General features: G+C 38.2%; 1 pseudogene; it reads right to left on the bottom strand.

Annotated features, from left to right (window-relative positions):
* Positions 1-6083: 6083 nt before the first annotated feature.
* Positions 6084-6908, bottom strand: LOC101984013 (annotated as a pseudogene).
* Between the last annotated feature and the right edge of the window lie 6062 nt (positions 6909-12970).

The raw sequence follows: 12970 nt of genomic DNA, 5'->3' as shown, positions 1-12970 counted from the left end.
AGGAGATCTTAATAGATCTATGCATGTCTCCCTTAGTGTCCTCATTGTTGTCTAAGTTCTCTGGGATTGTGGTTTGTAGGCTGGTTTTCTTTGCTTTATGTTTAAAAACCACCTATGAGTGAGTACATGTGATAATTGTCTTTCTGTGTTTTACCTGCACATTTTCAAGTTCAATAAACTTGCCAGCCCTTGACTTAAAAATACTTTAATTGTTCTTTCCAACCATTGAGGTAATTGCACATTAATTTGATGCAATGAAATCAATGAAAAATGAAAAAGAAATGTATTGCCAGACTGAAAGTATGACTTGTCTGCAGAGACAGCAATCATACAAAGGTCATTCAAGAATCTTTATTTGAATGTTTATTAATTCAAATTTAAGCTACTTTTATATTCCTCTTCCTTTGAGAAATAAAAGCATTTGCCTGTACCTAAAACCCTTCTCTGATTTTTTTCCTGCAGTAGATGCAAACTAACACAGATATCCACAATTGGACAATGTGCAGTGAGTGAGTACTTTGGAGTACTCAGTCCTCAATGGGGTGTCTCCATCAGATCCTGCACTCGGGGCTCAGGAAACTATACAGAAGAGGAGATAGAAAGACTGTAAACACCAGAAAAAAATGGATGACTCCTAGGAAATGGTAGTTTCCAGACACAACAGGACTGATGCACATATAAATTCATGGTCACTGTGGCAGCACATACAGGTTATATAAATTGAAGCCAGATGGGATCCCGTCACTGAGAGGGAGAAGTGAACCAAGGCTCTCACCCCTAACCAAGAAGCTATTTTCAGTTGATACCTGCTGGAAATGGGAAATCAGTTTTCTCTAATGGTGTATCACTATGTGTATCACCCACACTTCAGGGCAGATCCATACTTTTGGTTTCATTTTGGTTTGGTATTTTTTTGTGTTATCAGTTTTTTTGTTTGTTTTACTTTTCATTTTGTGGATACTTAAAGATGGGGAGAAATAACATGAAGTTTGATGGACAAAGAAGTGGGGAGGATCTGGGAGAACTAGAACAGGAAAAAAATCATCAAAATATATTATGCAGAAATTTTTTAAGGAAAAAAAAACCTCTGCTTAGAAAGACTTTGAGGGTTAAAAGAATTCATTTCAATTCTTTCTCCAAGGCAATTAAATAATGTTTAAGCAGTGGGACACAAGGTGGCAGTGTTCACCTGTAGTTCTCATATCCACACAGGCATGTAGAATACACCCACACGCCCATGCCAGCCTTTCCACTCGATGACAAAGTTAGCTTACAGGAACATTAAAATTTGTATTGATAACAAGCATAAGATGATTATATCAGAGGATTCTCTACAGGATTTTAGTATGTGACCCACTTTTTACACTCAAAATAGTCCATATTTTTCTTTTCCTTATGTATTGAAACGGAGCCACTTGATTAGAAAAATTATATCCACTCTGACAAAGAGAACTAGTTATTTTTAATGAGTATTAGAATGTTCAAATTACCATGTAAGATTGGTAAATCATAGTTTTATGCAATATTTTCTCTTTGTTTATATAATAAATTATTCCTTAGTATCCAAGTCCTACCACTTGACATGGATGAACAGAATATGCTAATAACATATCTCACATAACTCACAAACAAAAGATAACAATGGTTTCAAAAACCTTGGATACACCCCTTTAGTCTTGAAAATTAAACCACGACGAATTGCTTCTAATCAAAACTCATCTCCAGAGCTTTAGATCTATGCAGCTAGTTAGATCTGTTTCTTCGAAGTTGTAAGAATTCTGTAGACTGAAAAATACATGTGTGCTCCCTTCAGAGCTCTGAGAACCCTATGGAAGAGGAGGCTGAAAGGGTATAAGAGCCAGAGAGCATGGAGGACACCAAGGAAACAAGATAGTCTAGACACAACAGGACAGAAACACATCTGGACTCCCAGAGACAGAGGCAGCAGGTACAAGGCCTGCACAGGTCTGCACCAGATCAGGTCCTAGAGCTGAGAGGAGATGTGGGCATACGCCCCATCACTGACCCAGAATCTATCTCTAATTTGTAACCACTTGTAAACTAAAACCTAATTTTCTCCAAGAGTCTCACTGGGAAACAAACCACTCTTAAGGGCCGGCCACAGCATTAGATGATCAGCAGGAAGCAAACTCAATGACATCTTTGCAGGTCCCTTGTCTCACAATATCATGACAGTGCTCTAAAAATTATTTGTTTTAGGATCAAAAACCCATTGCCCTTGTTCTTGAGTTCTCTGTAGTCCTCATTGTCCGCTATGTTCAGCAAGTCCGGTTTTATCCCCTGCTTTTTCAGACTCAGGCCAGCTGGCCTTGGTGAATTCCCGAAAGAACATCCCCATTGTCTCAGAATGTGGGTGTACCCCTCGCGGTCCTGAGTTCCTTGCTCGTGCTCCCCCTCCTTCTGCTCCTGATTTGGACCTTGAGATTTCTGTCCGGTGCTCCAATTTGGGTCTCGGGGGAGGGGGAGGGAAATGGGAGGCGGTGGCGGGGAGGAGGCAGAAATCCTCAATAAATAAATAAATTTAAAAAAAAAGAAATTATTGGAGAGAAAAAAAAAAAGCACTTTACTTCAAAAAGTCAATAAAACTGCACAGAAAATTAATAGCAAAAAAATTATTTGTTTTTTATTTTAGTTTTACATTTTTATTCTCTCCTCTCTCTCTCTCTCTCTCTCTCTCTCTCTCTCTCTCTCTCTCTCTCTCTCTCTCTCTCCAGGTCCTTTGCATATATAGTATGGCTTCCAGTTTTCAGCTGTTGTGGGATTCCTGATCAAGTGGGTCTCTGTGAGTCTCTGCATCTATATCTATTTCTTATGCCTTTTTTTGGAGGTTTTCTTCCTTCTGTTTGTTTTTTTCCTATGCTGATAGGTTAGTTTTTGCTTTATCATACCATACTATATTGTATTGTATTAGATTGCATTATTATCCTGTAGAAGCCTGTTTTTTTTCCTATTGAGAGACAGAAAAGGGATGGATCCAAATGGGAGAGAAGATGGGGAGGAACTGGGAGGTGGTGGGGAAAGGAAAACCATAATCAGATTATATTATATGAGAAAAATCTATTTTCAATAAAAGGAAAATGCATTGTGAAATTTTCATGATTTCATTTTTCTTTAGAGCTGAATAGTATTCCATCATGATCCATTTGATAGTTAAGAGGCATCGAGGTTATTTTCAATTCCTCATTATTATGAAGGGAGTGTTTATCAGTGGAGTAGAATTTCAAGTCCTTTGGGCACATGGTAAGGAGTGGTATATCTGAGTCATATGGTAGATTTATTTTTAGGTTATCGAGTTTTGTCCACACTGACACATCTGCAACGCAGCTTAGGCTTGGTCATAATGAAAGAAGGCACAGGAAGATTGTAGGAGCCTGAGGAACAGGAAATTTTCTGTGAGACCGAGATTCCTAGAAATGACAGAGAAGCTACATCTATGAAAGATTATCAACATGGCTGCCTAAACAAAACAGATCAAGGATAACATCTTGATAGATATGCTTACATGAAAGGAAGAAATCTCTCAGGGTTCTAGCACTAGACAACAAAATACAGGCACCCTGCCGAGAGTGAGGGAAATAGTCTTCCCCAAGGAAGAGCCCCACAATAGGCTATTTAATACCAAGTGCTCAGTTCTAGGCAGGGTCTCTTAATCAAACCCAGATCTCACTGATAGAACTAGTCTTTCAAGTTTACCCCATGGATACCTTGTCTCTGCCTTCTGAGACCGAGATTACAGAGTTACAGCCATGCTTATCTGGTATTTGTTTTAATTCTGGGTATCCAAACTCTAGTCATCTTACTTGTTTAACAAGCACTATTGATGAGCATTCTTTTTTATTGTAAACCAGGTATTTTGTGTCTTCTTTAGAATAAATAATCCAAGCATTGACCAAATATTGCCTGAGAGTTTTCCTAATGTTTGTCTAAAAACTGACAAATAATAGATGACATGCAGTGTAGTATTGGAGGGTTAGGGTCTCTTTCTATTACAAATTTGCCCAGAATGTTTGTATGAAAACTGACAAATAATTAGATGGTGTGCAATGTAGTATTGGAGGGGTGGGTTTCTTTATATTCCAAATTTGCCATGACATTTGGAATTTCCTCCAATAAACTTTCAGTGGAAACATTATCAGCATCCCATGACAGTTACCTTGATCTAAGATGTCACGAATTCTCATTGTAACAGTCCTCATTTATTAGTGTGAATATTCTACCACTATCAAATTTCCAAATAGAAAGGGAAATGTGAATCTGTGCTATTTTTCCTTTTTATCTATTTCAAAACAAATAACTGATCTTTCAAACCCCTTCAAAGGTGACCAGTGAAGCCTTGGGAGTATAGATTTTGACTTTACATCAATATATTTTGAGTACATGTATAACTTTGATATATTTCCATCATTCCTACTTTGCTACAGATGCACACATGTATTGAATATTCTACTAGAGTTTTATTTTGAGCCCCAACCACGCAAATTTGAAGGCACTTGTGAATCTGTGGCACATTATCCTTCTGTTTTCTTCACCAGAAAAGCTTTGCTTATTTCAGTTTTGGTCTGGAATGTCCCCTGGAGGCTTATGTATTTGAGGTTTGATCTCCTTTTCTAGTTTTATGATTGTTGCTGTAATAGAATGTGCTGACAAAAACAACTCAGGGGTGAAAAGGGTTTTATAGCAGCTTACGATTCCAGGATTCAATCCAACAATGTGAGGAAGCCAAGACAGGACTTTAAACAGATAGTCACTTTACAACCACTGTCAAGAATGGACAGAAACAAACACATACAGGCTTGCTTACTTAGTTGTGTTGAGCTCAGTTTCTCCACCATTACACACTTCATGATTCTAGGGAATGGTACTACCCACAATAGGCTGGGTCTTTTCACACTAATTAACTTAATTAAAACAATCCTACAGATATGCCCACAGGTCAAATAAATGTAAACAATCTGTCACTGAGACTCAAATCAGGTGGTTCTTGACTGTGTCAGGCTAACAAAGCTAACTGTTACAGCTCCCAAAGTAGCAGTATTCAGGTGGGGCCTTTGAAGGTGACCAGATGGTAAGGGCTCTGACCTCTGTATTGATTGGTTTATAAGTGGATGGTCTGTTGGGAGGTGATTAAAAACTTAGTAGGTGAAACTTAGCTACTGGGACCCTAAGAGCTGTATCTTCTCCTCCCTCTCCCTCTCTCCTTTCCTTCCCCTCCCCATTCTCTGTCCTTAACCCATGTCCTCCAGCCATGATATCCTGCATCACCATAGGTCACAGAACACCAGAGCCAAGTTAGTATGAATGAAATTGCTGAAATTCCTCTAACATTTGCAAGCACTTGTTTACAGTGGGGAGGGGTCTGCCTAACACAAGGGGTGATCGTGGGGAAGATAGTGAACGTGGGGAAAGTAAGGAATAAACTCATATAAATGTGCCTGTTTATTTCTGCCTCTGCAGTGCTCCTATTCGTGGTCCTTGAACTTTGACTTCCTGCAGGCCTGCTTTTCTATCCACTGCCACACCACACACTGTGTGAACAAGTCTCTGTTTTCCAGATCTTTTAAAAACTTCTCACAGCTAAGTGAAACCACCCATAGGAGAAGAAAATCCATGAACTAATTTGTACCAAAGAAAATGTCCATAATTACAAAGGTTCAATATGTTCACTGTCTTCCTAACCAACTCCTATCCAGATTCAAATTTTAAACTCAATTTTGAGATCCATGGGAATCTGGGTTTAATTGCTTTATTTAAAAATGTATTAAGCTTCTTTCTTTTTTTTGGTTTATTCCAAATATTTATTGAACAGCTAAGGGTACAAAGGTATTAAAACATGGTAAGAGATGAGGCATATGCACAAGTGTAGAAAGCAGTAAAGTTCTCTGCATCACAAGAGTGAAAGAAAAATGCTTTAGGAAAACAAGAGATTGCTTCCAGCGTGCAAGGGTGAATGGATGGCCAATCAGGAAAGGGGATTGAGATTAAATAGAAGACTTCAGTCTGGATTGTTGATGGTACTCAGTATGGACTATATTTGTTTCTCCTTTCCCCGTCTTTGAGCTTAATTTACCAGTAGTGCCCAGGAATGTTCAATGCACTTTTTCTATACTTGCTTGCATTTTTGCCTTAATGTCTTCTACAGAACTAGGTCCTTTTGGTGTTTTAGGGTTTTTTTTCTGTTTTTTGAAGGACTCTTGACCCTTTGATCTTGGTGTTGATGGTTTTAAGTCTTTTCCATTTTGGTTTGATTTTTGTGCATTTTTGGCTGGGGTATCTCATACAGATTTCTTCACTGGAACTTTTTCTTCAGCTTCCTCATCATCAAAATCATCGTAGTCACCATCTTCATCATCCTCATCATCCTCATCATCTTCATCATCCTCATCATCCTCGTCATCTTCATCATCATCCTCATCAAGTTTTACTTTTTTCTGTGGAACCTTGTTGCCACCTCCAGGAGCAGATCGCTTTCCAGACATACTCAACAGCTTTACATCCTTCTCATCTTCATCTTCTGACTCTACATCTTCCTCTACAGCTACTAGATGCTGTCCACTAATGTGCACAGGCCCAGAACCACACTTCAATCTTAAGACCACGGGAGGTGTTATTTCAAATCCCCCAAGAGAAACTGTTGGCTGTACAGACATTTTCAAAGTTGCCAGTGTTACTTTAATTGGACTGCCTTCATAGTTCATTGCTTCTGCCTCTGAGATGTGTAATTCTTTTTTTGCCTCAGAACCTAAACTAACCGTTCTTAGTGATAACTGGTGCTCATTCTCATTATTATCCACCTTAAAGTGATAATCTTTGTCGGCTTTTAGTTCACAGCCGAAAAGGTAGTTCTGAAGCCTTAGAGGGCTCATGTCCATGTCCGTTGAGTCTTCCATGAGGTGAAGGCGCGTTCTTCGGTGGCAGAGAAATCAATCGAACGGAGGGTTCTGCCTGCTGCTCCTCAGAACAGGCACGCAGGACGGAATCACGCCAGGGCAAGCTTCTTTCTTTTCTAAAGATTTTCTGTATTCTTTTCAAACCTCTTGGACTATGTCTTCAATATTGTTGGAACAATCCTTTGCTTCGCAGTTTTTAAATTCTATTTCCTTTCTCAAAGAATTTATATTACTTTGGAACTCATGGAGTTACTATCACCAAATACAACTTGAAAATACTTTTCATATTGTTTTTAACTCTTGCTTAAGCAGATTTATTGGTCTAAAGTAAGATTTTTCTACTAAATTGTACATTGAAAAAATAGATATGAATTATATTTTACATGTTACAGAGCCAGGTATACACAAGGTATATTGTATCAAAAGCAAAATACTGATGGATGTTTCAAATAAGAATAAGGGTCTGGGAGACAACTAAAAATTATTCTGGAACATTCCATGAGCCAAAACATTGATAAGCATTTACACCGACCCCTGCTCAGGAATATTTTCGTCTGTGAAGTGTTTGTTGTTTAAACTTCCATGCAGTAACTCAATATGTCTGGTGAGACCAGCCTTCACATCACTGTGCCTATCTTTGGAAAGTTTATATTTTCCATCATTCCTTCTGCTGTGTGTGGATTACCAACTGCACATACTGTTCATATATCTTTTAGCTGTCTAACAAAGAATGTACCTAATCTCTTCAGGAAAATTAAAATCTTGGCTCTTTTCTAAGTTAAATTAAGTATTGGATGCTGAAGCAACATTATGTTAGGTGAAAAGATGTCTTGACAGCAAATAATTATCTAAACTAAATTTAAAACTTATCTACTTCCCTATTGCCAAATTTTATGCAAGATTCTTTCTGGATTCAGTAAAAACGCTTCATCCATTCATGAGATATTATACTTTCAGACTAAAATTTTGCTGTAATTATAAATAGTAGCCTCTAAACTCTGCACAGAATTATAAACTGGCTTGCATGGTTTTCTTGAGAATATGTCAATTAATCCAAGGAAGAGCTATAATATATTAATTGTGTCTAGTATTCTAGTCTAATTGGTGAGCCACTGACTTTATTAGGATCAGAGGCACACAATCCAGTCACCTTCAAATGCCTCACTTCAGAACACTACTGCACTGGGGACTGTGATTATTCACTTTGTTAACTTGACACAATCAAGAATCACAATGAGAGATGGTCTCCATTGGTTATTGCTGTGAGCTTGTCTGTGAGATTTTTTTTTTAATTAAAGGACTCAAAGTCAGCTGCTTCACCAGTTGAGATGACCCAAAGTGGGTAAAGATTCATGAAACCTACATCCTTGAGGCTCCTTGCCTAAATTGCAGATAGTGCCACCAAAGATCCTCATCTCCCCAGTAATTGTTTGCTGCCTACTGCCCTGGAGAGGGGGCTTAAGAGTACTGTAACTTTCTGAGCTTGGTGAGTCTTCTAACTTCATAAGGTTCCTGAGCATTTAAATTTCATTAATTTTCTGAGTCCTATGAACCTCCTACAGGAGAAGACACTTAAGCTGAGAATAATCTTCTGGCATACTTGCCACTATTAACATAGTTTTCCAGGAGGTAGAATAATATAGAGGCACAGGAAGAGCAAAGGCATGAGTAGTAAGAGAGAAAGCAGGTAAATTAGATCACTTTTATTTCATATAATAATTATAGGATACAGAGTAAAGTCATTTCTAGTCTCAAAGTGTTTATCATGTAACGTGTTCACTCTGGAAGTGATTGTTATACTCTCTGCTTTAGGCACATGTGTCTAGTTTAAATTATGGCCATAATCTGTATGGCTTGTTCAGACTAGCTTATCTCTGTGTTTTATTCAGTGCTTCCTGATGAATGTGAAGGAGGGAAACAGCAGAGCTTTCATAATACTAAATTTAGAATATATCCTTTAACTTTATTTCATTCAGAACCACTATCTTTTGAACATCATGGGCTCAAGTGACGGATGATATCTTGCTGATCCTTGAGGAAGTCATTAACACTGTAAGAAGGCATATGCTCTGTCTACAAAGCTGCCCCCATCCTCCTTCCACTTGGTGATGAACTTGACTCAGTGTTCAAAAATCACTCCTACTTTGGCATTATGGACTACCTCAACCCCAAAGTAGAATAATGACTTTCTCTTTTCTTTTTCTGTTGTGCTACTTAAGCCACAGTCTTTTAGTAGAATCATGATACTGTGATAAATTTCTGATACTATAACAAATTATTAAGATAATCAATGAAGAGTGAGGAAAGGTTGAGTTTTGCGCACAGTTGAAAAGGTTCACCCATTCTTGGTAAGCACTGTGGTTTCAGAGGACTTTAGTAAACTCTAGTGTATTTAAATTTTTTCACTGTATGACTAGGAATCAAAAGAATGAAAGTAGAGCCTGGAGTCCCTCTACATTCTTCAGAGTTGTTCCATTGGGTACCTAATGACTTCCCACGAGAGTCCATCCTCTAGTGTTCTGTATCTCTCAATAGCACAGTCTTAGGGATGTAACACATGAGTCTCTAAAAGCCACCAAATTTGAGTAGATCAGATGCCATCCCTCACTGTAAGTTCCTTACAAATGATCCATTTATTCACCATTATGCAAGATACATAACAAGATTGTCTTGCCAACAATTCCATAGTAAATGCATTACGCTGTTCTGATCTTAGATATTGTGGATATAATAGTGAACACAGTACATACTGTGCTCCTAAAAACTAACAAGTCAAGTAATCCATCCATGTTTATTTAATCATTTAACATATATCATGTTTGACTGTCTTACAAACTAACTCAGATCATGTAGATTACCTGCAGCAAATTCTCTTCATTTGTGACTATAGGGATCTTTGGTTTAGGGGGAAAGGCAGTTTGTGGTTTTTCACAGATCCTTATCCATACAAGACCTGACAAAATCTTTCCCATCATGTGTGGCTTAGGTAATTGATCTTTCCTCTTGGAGTCGCTAGGAGGACGACTTCCTAATACCCATTATGTCTCAAAGAGGGAGAGCATAAAGGAGAATCTTGAAGGACCTAAGACAAAATATACAGAATTGGTACATTGGTTATTGCAAACTGAAATGCCACTGGGGAACTGTAACATTAGAAGTGTCATAGCTTTGCTGAGTCAATCTTTCATCTGCCCAAGTGACCAGACATGTAGTCTAATGCCTCTTCTTAAATTTTCAAAGTGTAACCGGAGGCCAAGACCTGAAAGAAATCTAAGAATGAACACATATGTCAAATGCATAAGCCCAATCTGTATAAGTAAGTAAAGTAATCTATTCATGGTCAGTTCCTCTTTGGGTATTAGCCAGAGCTATAAACATGTTATTATTTTAAAGGCTTCTGTCCTATATTATTCTCTAAGTGTACAGTGTGATTTCTCACTTGGAAGGTATATATTAATTCTAGAACAAATTTTTTGACAACTAGATACTACTTTGATGCTTTTTTTCTTGATAATCAGCTCCTACATTAACTGAGTCCTAGATCCAGCTAAAAATACTGCATAAGAAGGGGGAAAGTGTGTAGTCTTCTCGTCTCCAGTCCCAACCACACACTCTCACACAATGTCTCAAAATTCTGACCTCTGATGCTAAGGAAGCATGCACCCTTGGAGAAGTACTTTCCACCATGAAAGAGGAGTATACTCAATGCTTTTTTCAAGGTTAACTTGATGATCACTCTAATGACATCTTTTTAACCTTTATTAGGTATCCATTATAAAAGATGCTATTCTTCTTTCATCAGGTTTATTCTAATTGTGAGTGTTGATAAGAAACATCCTTAGCTATTAGTCTGTCCTTTGAAACAATGCCTTAATACCAGAGACAAGTACAGGGAAAGGAAACACACAGAGGAACTGTCCTACCTCTTTCCAAGACCACCTCTATTATAGGGCATTTTCTGACTTTTTAAAGCTATTATGATGATTGTCATGTTGATTGTCTAATGTTGATTGCCATGTTGAAAGTGTCTGGAATCATCCAGGAAGTAAACTTTTTGGCATGTCTGTTAGGGAATTTCTAGACAAGGTTAATTAACTAGGGAAGACACACCCTAAGTGTGGAAGGTACTTTCCCATGTATTGGGGTCCCAGACTTGAGGGAAGAGGGAAAGGAGAGAAAGAGAAAGAGTGCTGAGCAGAAGCATTCATCTCTCTTTGGTTTCTGACCTCATTTGGACCTTGAGAGCTCAGTCCAGTGTTCCAATGTGGGTCTCTGTCTCTATCTCCATCCATCACCAGATGAAGGTTCTATGGTGATATGCAAGATATTCATCGGTATGGCTATAGGATAGGGCCATTTTAGGTTCTCTTCTCAGCTGCCCAAGGAACTAACTGGGGACATCTCCCTGGACACCTGGGAGTCCCTCTAGAGTCAAGTCTCTTGCCAACCCTAAGAACTTCTTATGCTGTTTAGCAAAACAATGAATAAACTCTTCTCTGTAGAGGTCTCAACTCCATTCACAACCAATTGCTTGGATAACACATTAAGCCCCGAAAAGAGAATTCTTTATTTAAGCCACTTTTCATTGTTCCTCCCTAAGCATTCCCAGGAAGAAAAATGAGGATAGGGAATGGGAAGAATGACTTAGATGGAAAGTTATTGTTGGAATTTGATGCAAGACTTGTTCACATTCAGTTGGAAAGATATAGAGTTTTAAATTGTGCAAGGTTACAAGAAGGTGAAGAGTGTCTTAGGATCACAGAAAGACTTTGTCTTGTTGAAAGGAAAGTATTAGAGAATGTTGACAGCTTGCATACTCTACACAAAAGAGCAGTTGTGATGAGAGTTTATTACTACAAAAGATGAAACCGACAGTGACAACTACAGAGAAGAATTGAGAGTGCCTGGGCCATCAACCCTTCAGCATAGTCTTTTAATAGACCCATCTCCCTGCCCCCCTGGGGCAAATCAGCTTCACCAAATCTCACTATTGTCAAATTTGCAGTAATCACATGCAAGAGGGAAACAGGAAGTACAAAATAGCACATTAATATGCAGCACTCTGTCTCCAGAAGGGAGCATCAAAAGCAGAATGAGACATTAATATTTGTCCTGAGATTCTTTCCCCTGGCCTTGAATCCAACAGCAGGATTCTATCACAATAATAAACATAGTGCTTCAGCTTCTAATACTGGAAATGGACCGTGGGTTTCCAGAAAGTGAATTTTCAAAGATTCTTATGTCTGTTTCTTGAAAGATAACAGAGAGACGCCTGCCTCTCTCCAAGACACCACATGTAATTAGGACTTCAAACTGTCTGCTCATTTTCTATCCCACAGCCTTGATCATTTATAGAATGCACCAAATGAATTTGTGGGTGTTGCTATGTCCATGATTATCTTTTATTTCTGAATATGGAAAGGAAATAATTTTCTATTCATGTAGTTTAAGTTCTCCCATACATCTAAATCCTAGAGACTTCATTTTATTTTGTATTCTAACTACACACACGTGCGTGCGTGCGTTCGCATACACACACACACACACACACACACACACACACACACACATCAGATACTCACAGAACACATGCAGGAAACTGACAGCCCAGTGGGTCTCTACTGTGGTAATTAATATAAGCTTTGGAGAAGGATGTTATTTTCTCTCCTGGAGATATTAATATGTGATGGCGTGCCAATTTGGTTATGTTTAAATGTCTGTGGTCACAGAGAGGAAAAAAATACACAAATTTTATCTTGAAGCAAGGGCATGGAAGTTTGCCTTAACTCCTAAGAAACTGGAATTTCCCACAAAATACAATGCTGACTGGTGGTTTTCACAGAGACAGAACCTAGGTTTACAGGAGTCCAGGCAAAGTGAGATACAGTAACTTGCTGATTAGTAGTCATAGAGTTTTCTGACTGTAAGAACATTTAAGGATGGTAGTAAAAGATACATAGAAGCATAAATATAATCAATGTAACTTATGTGTTTCATTTTAAAATGTTCAAAAGCCACATAGACACACACACACATGCATTCATGCAAACATACACACACAC

The sequence above is a fragment of the Microtus ochrogaster genome, chromosome X (assembly GCF_000317375.1).
Source record: "Microtus ochrogaster isolate Prairie Vole_2 chromosome X, MicOch1.0, whole genome shotgun sequence".
Classification (NCBI taxonomy): domain Eukaryota; kingdom Metazoa; phylum Chordata; class Mammalia; order Rodentia; family Cricetidae; genus Microtus; species Microtus ochrogaster.
The sequence above is the reverse complement of the archived record's forward strand: the minus strand, read 5'-3'. Positions and strand labels throughout refer to the sequence as shown.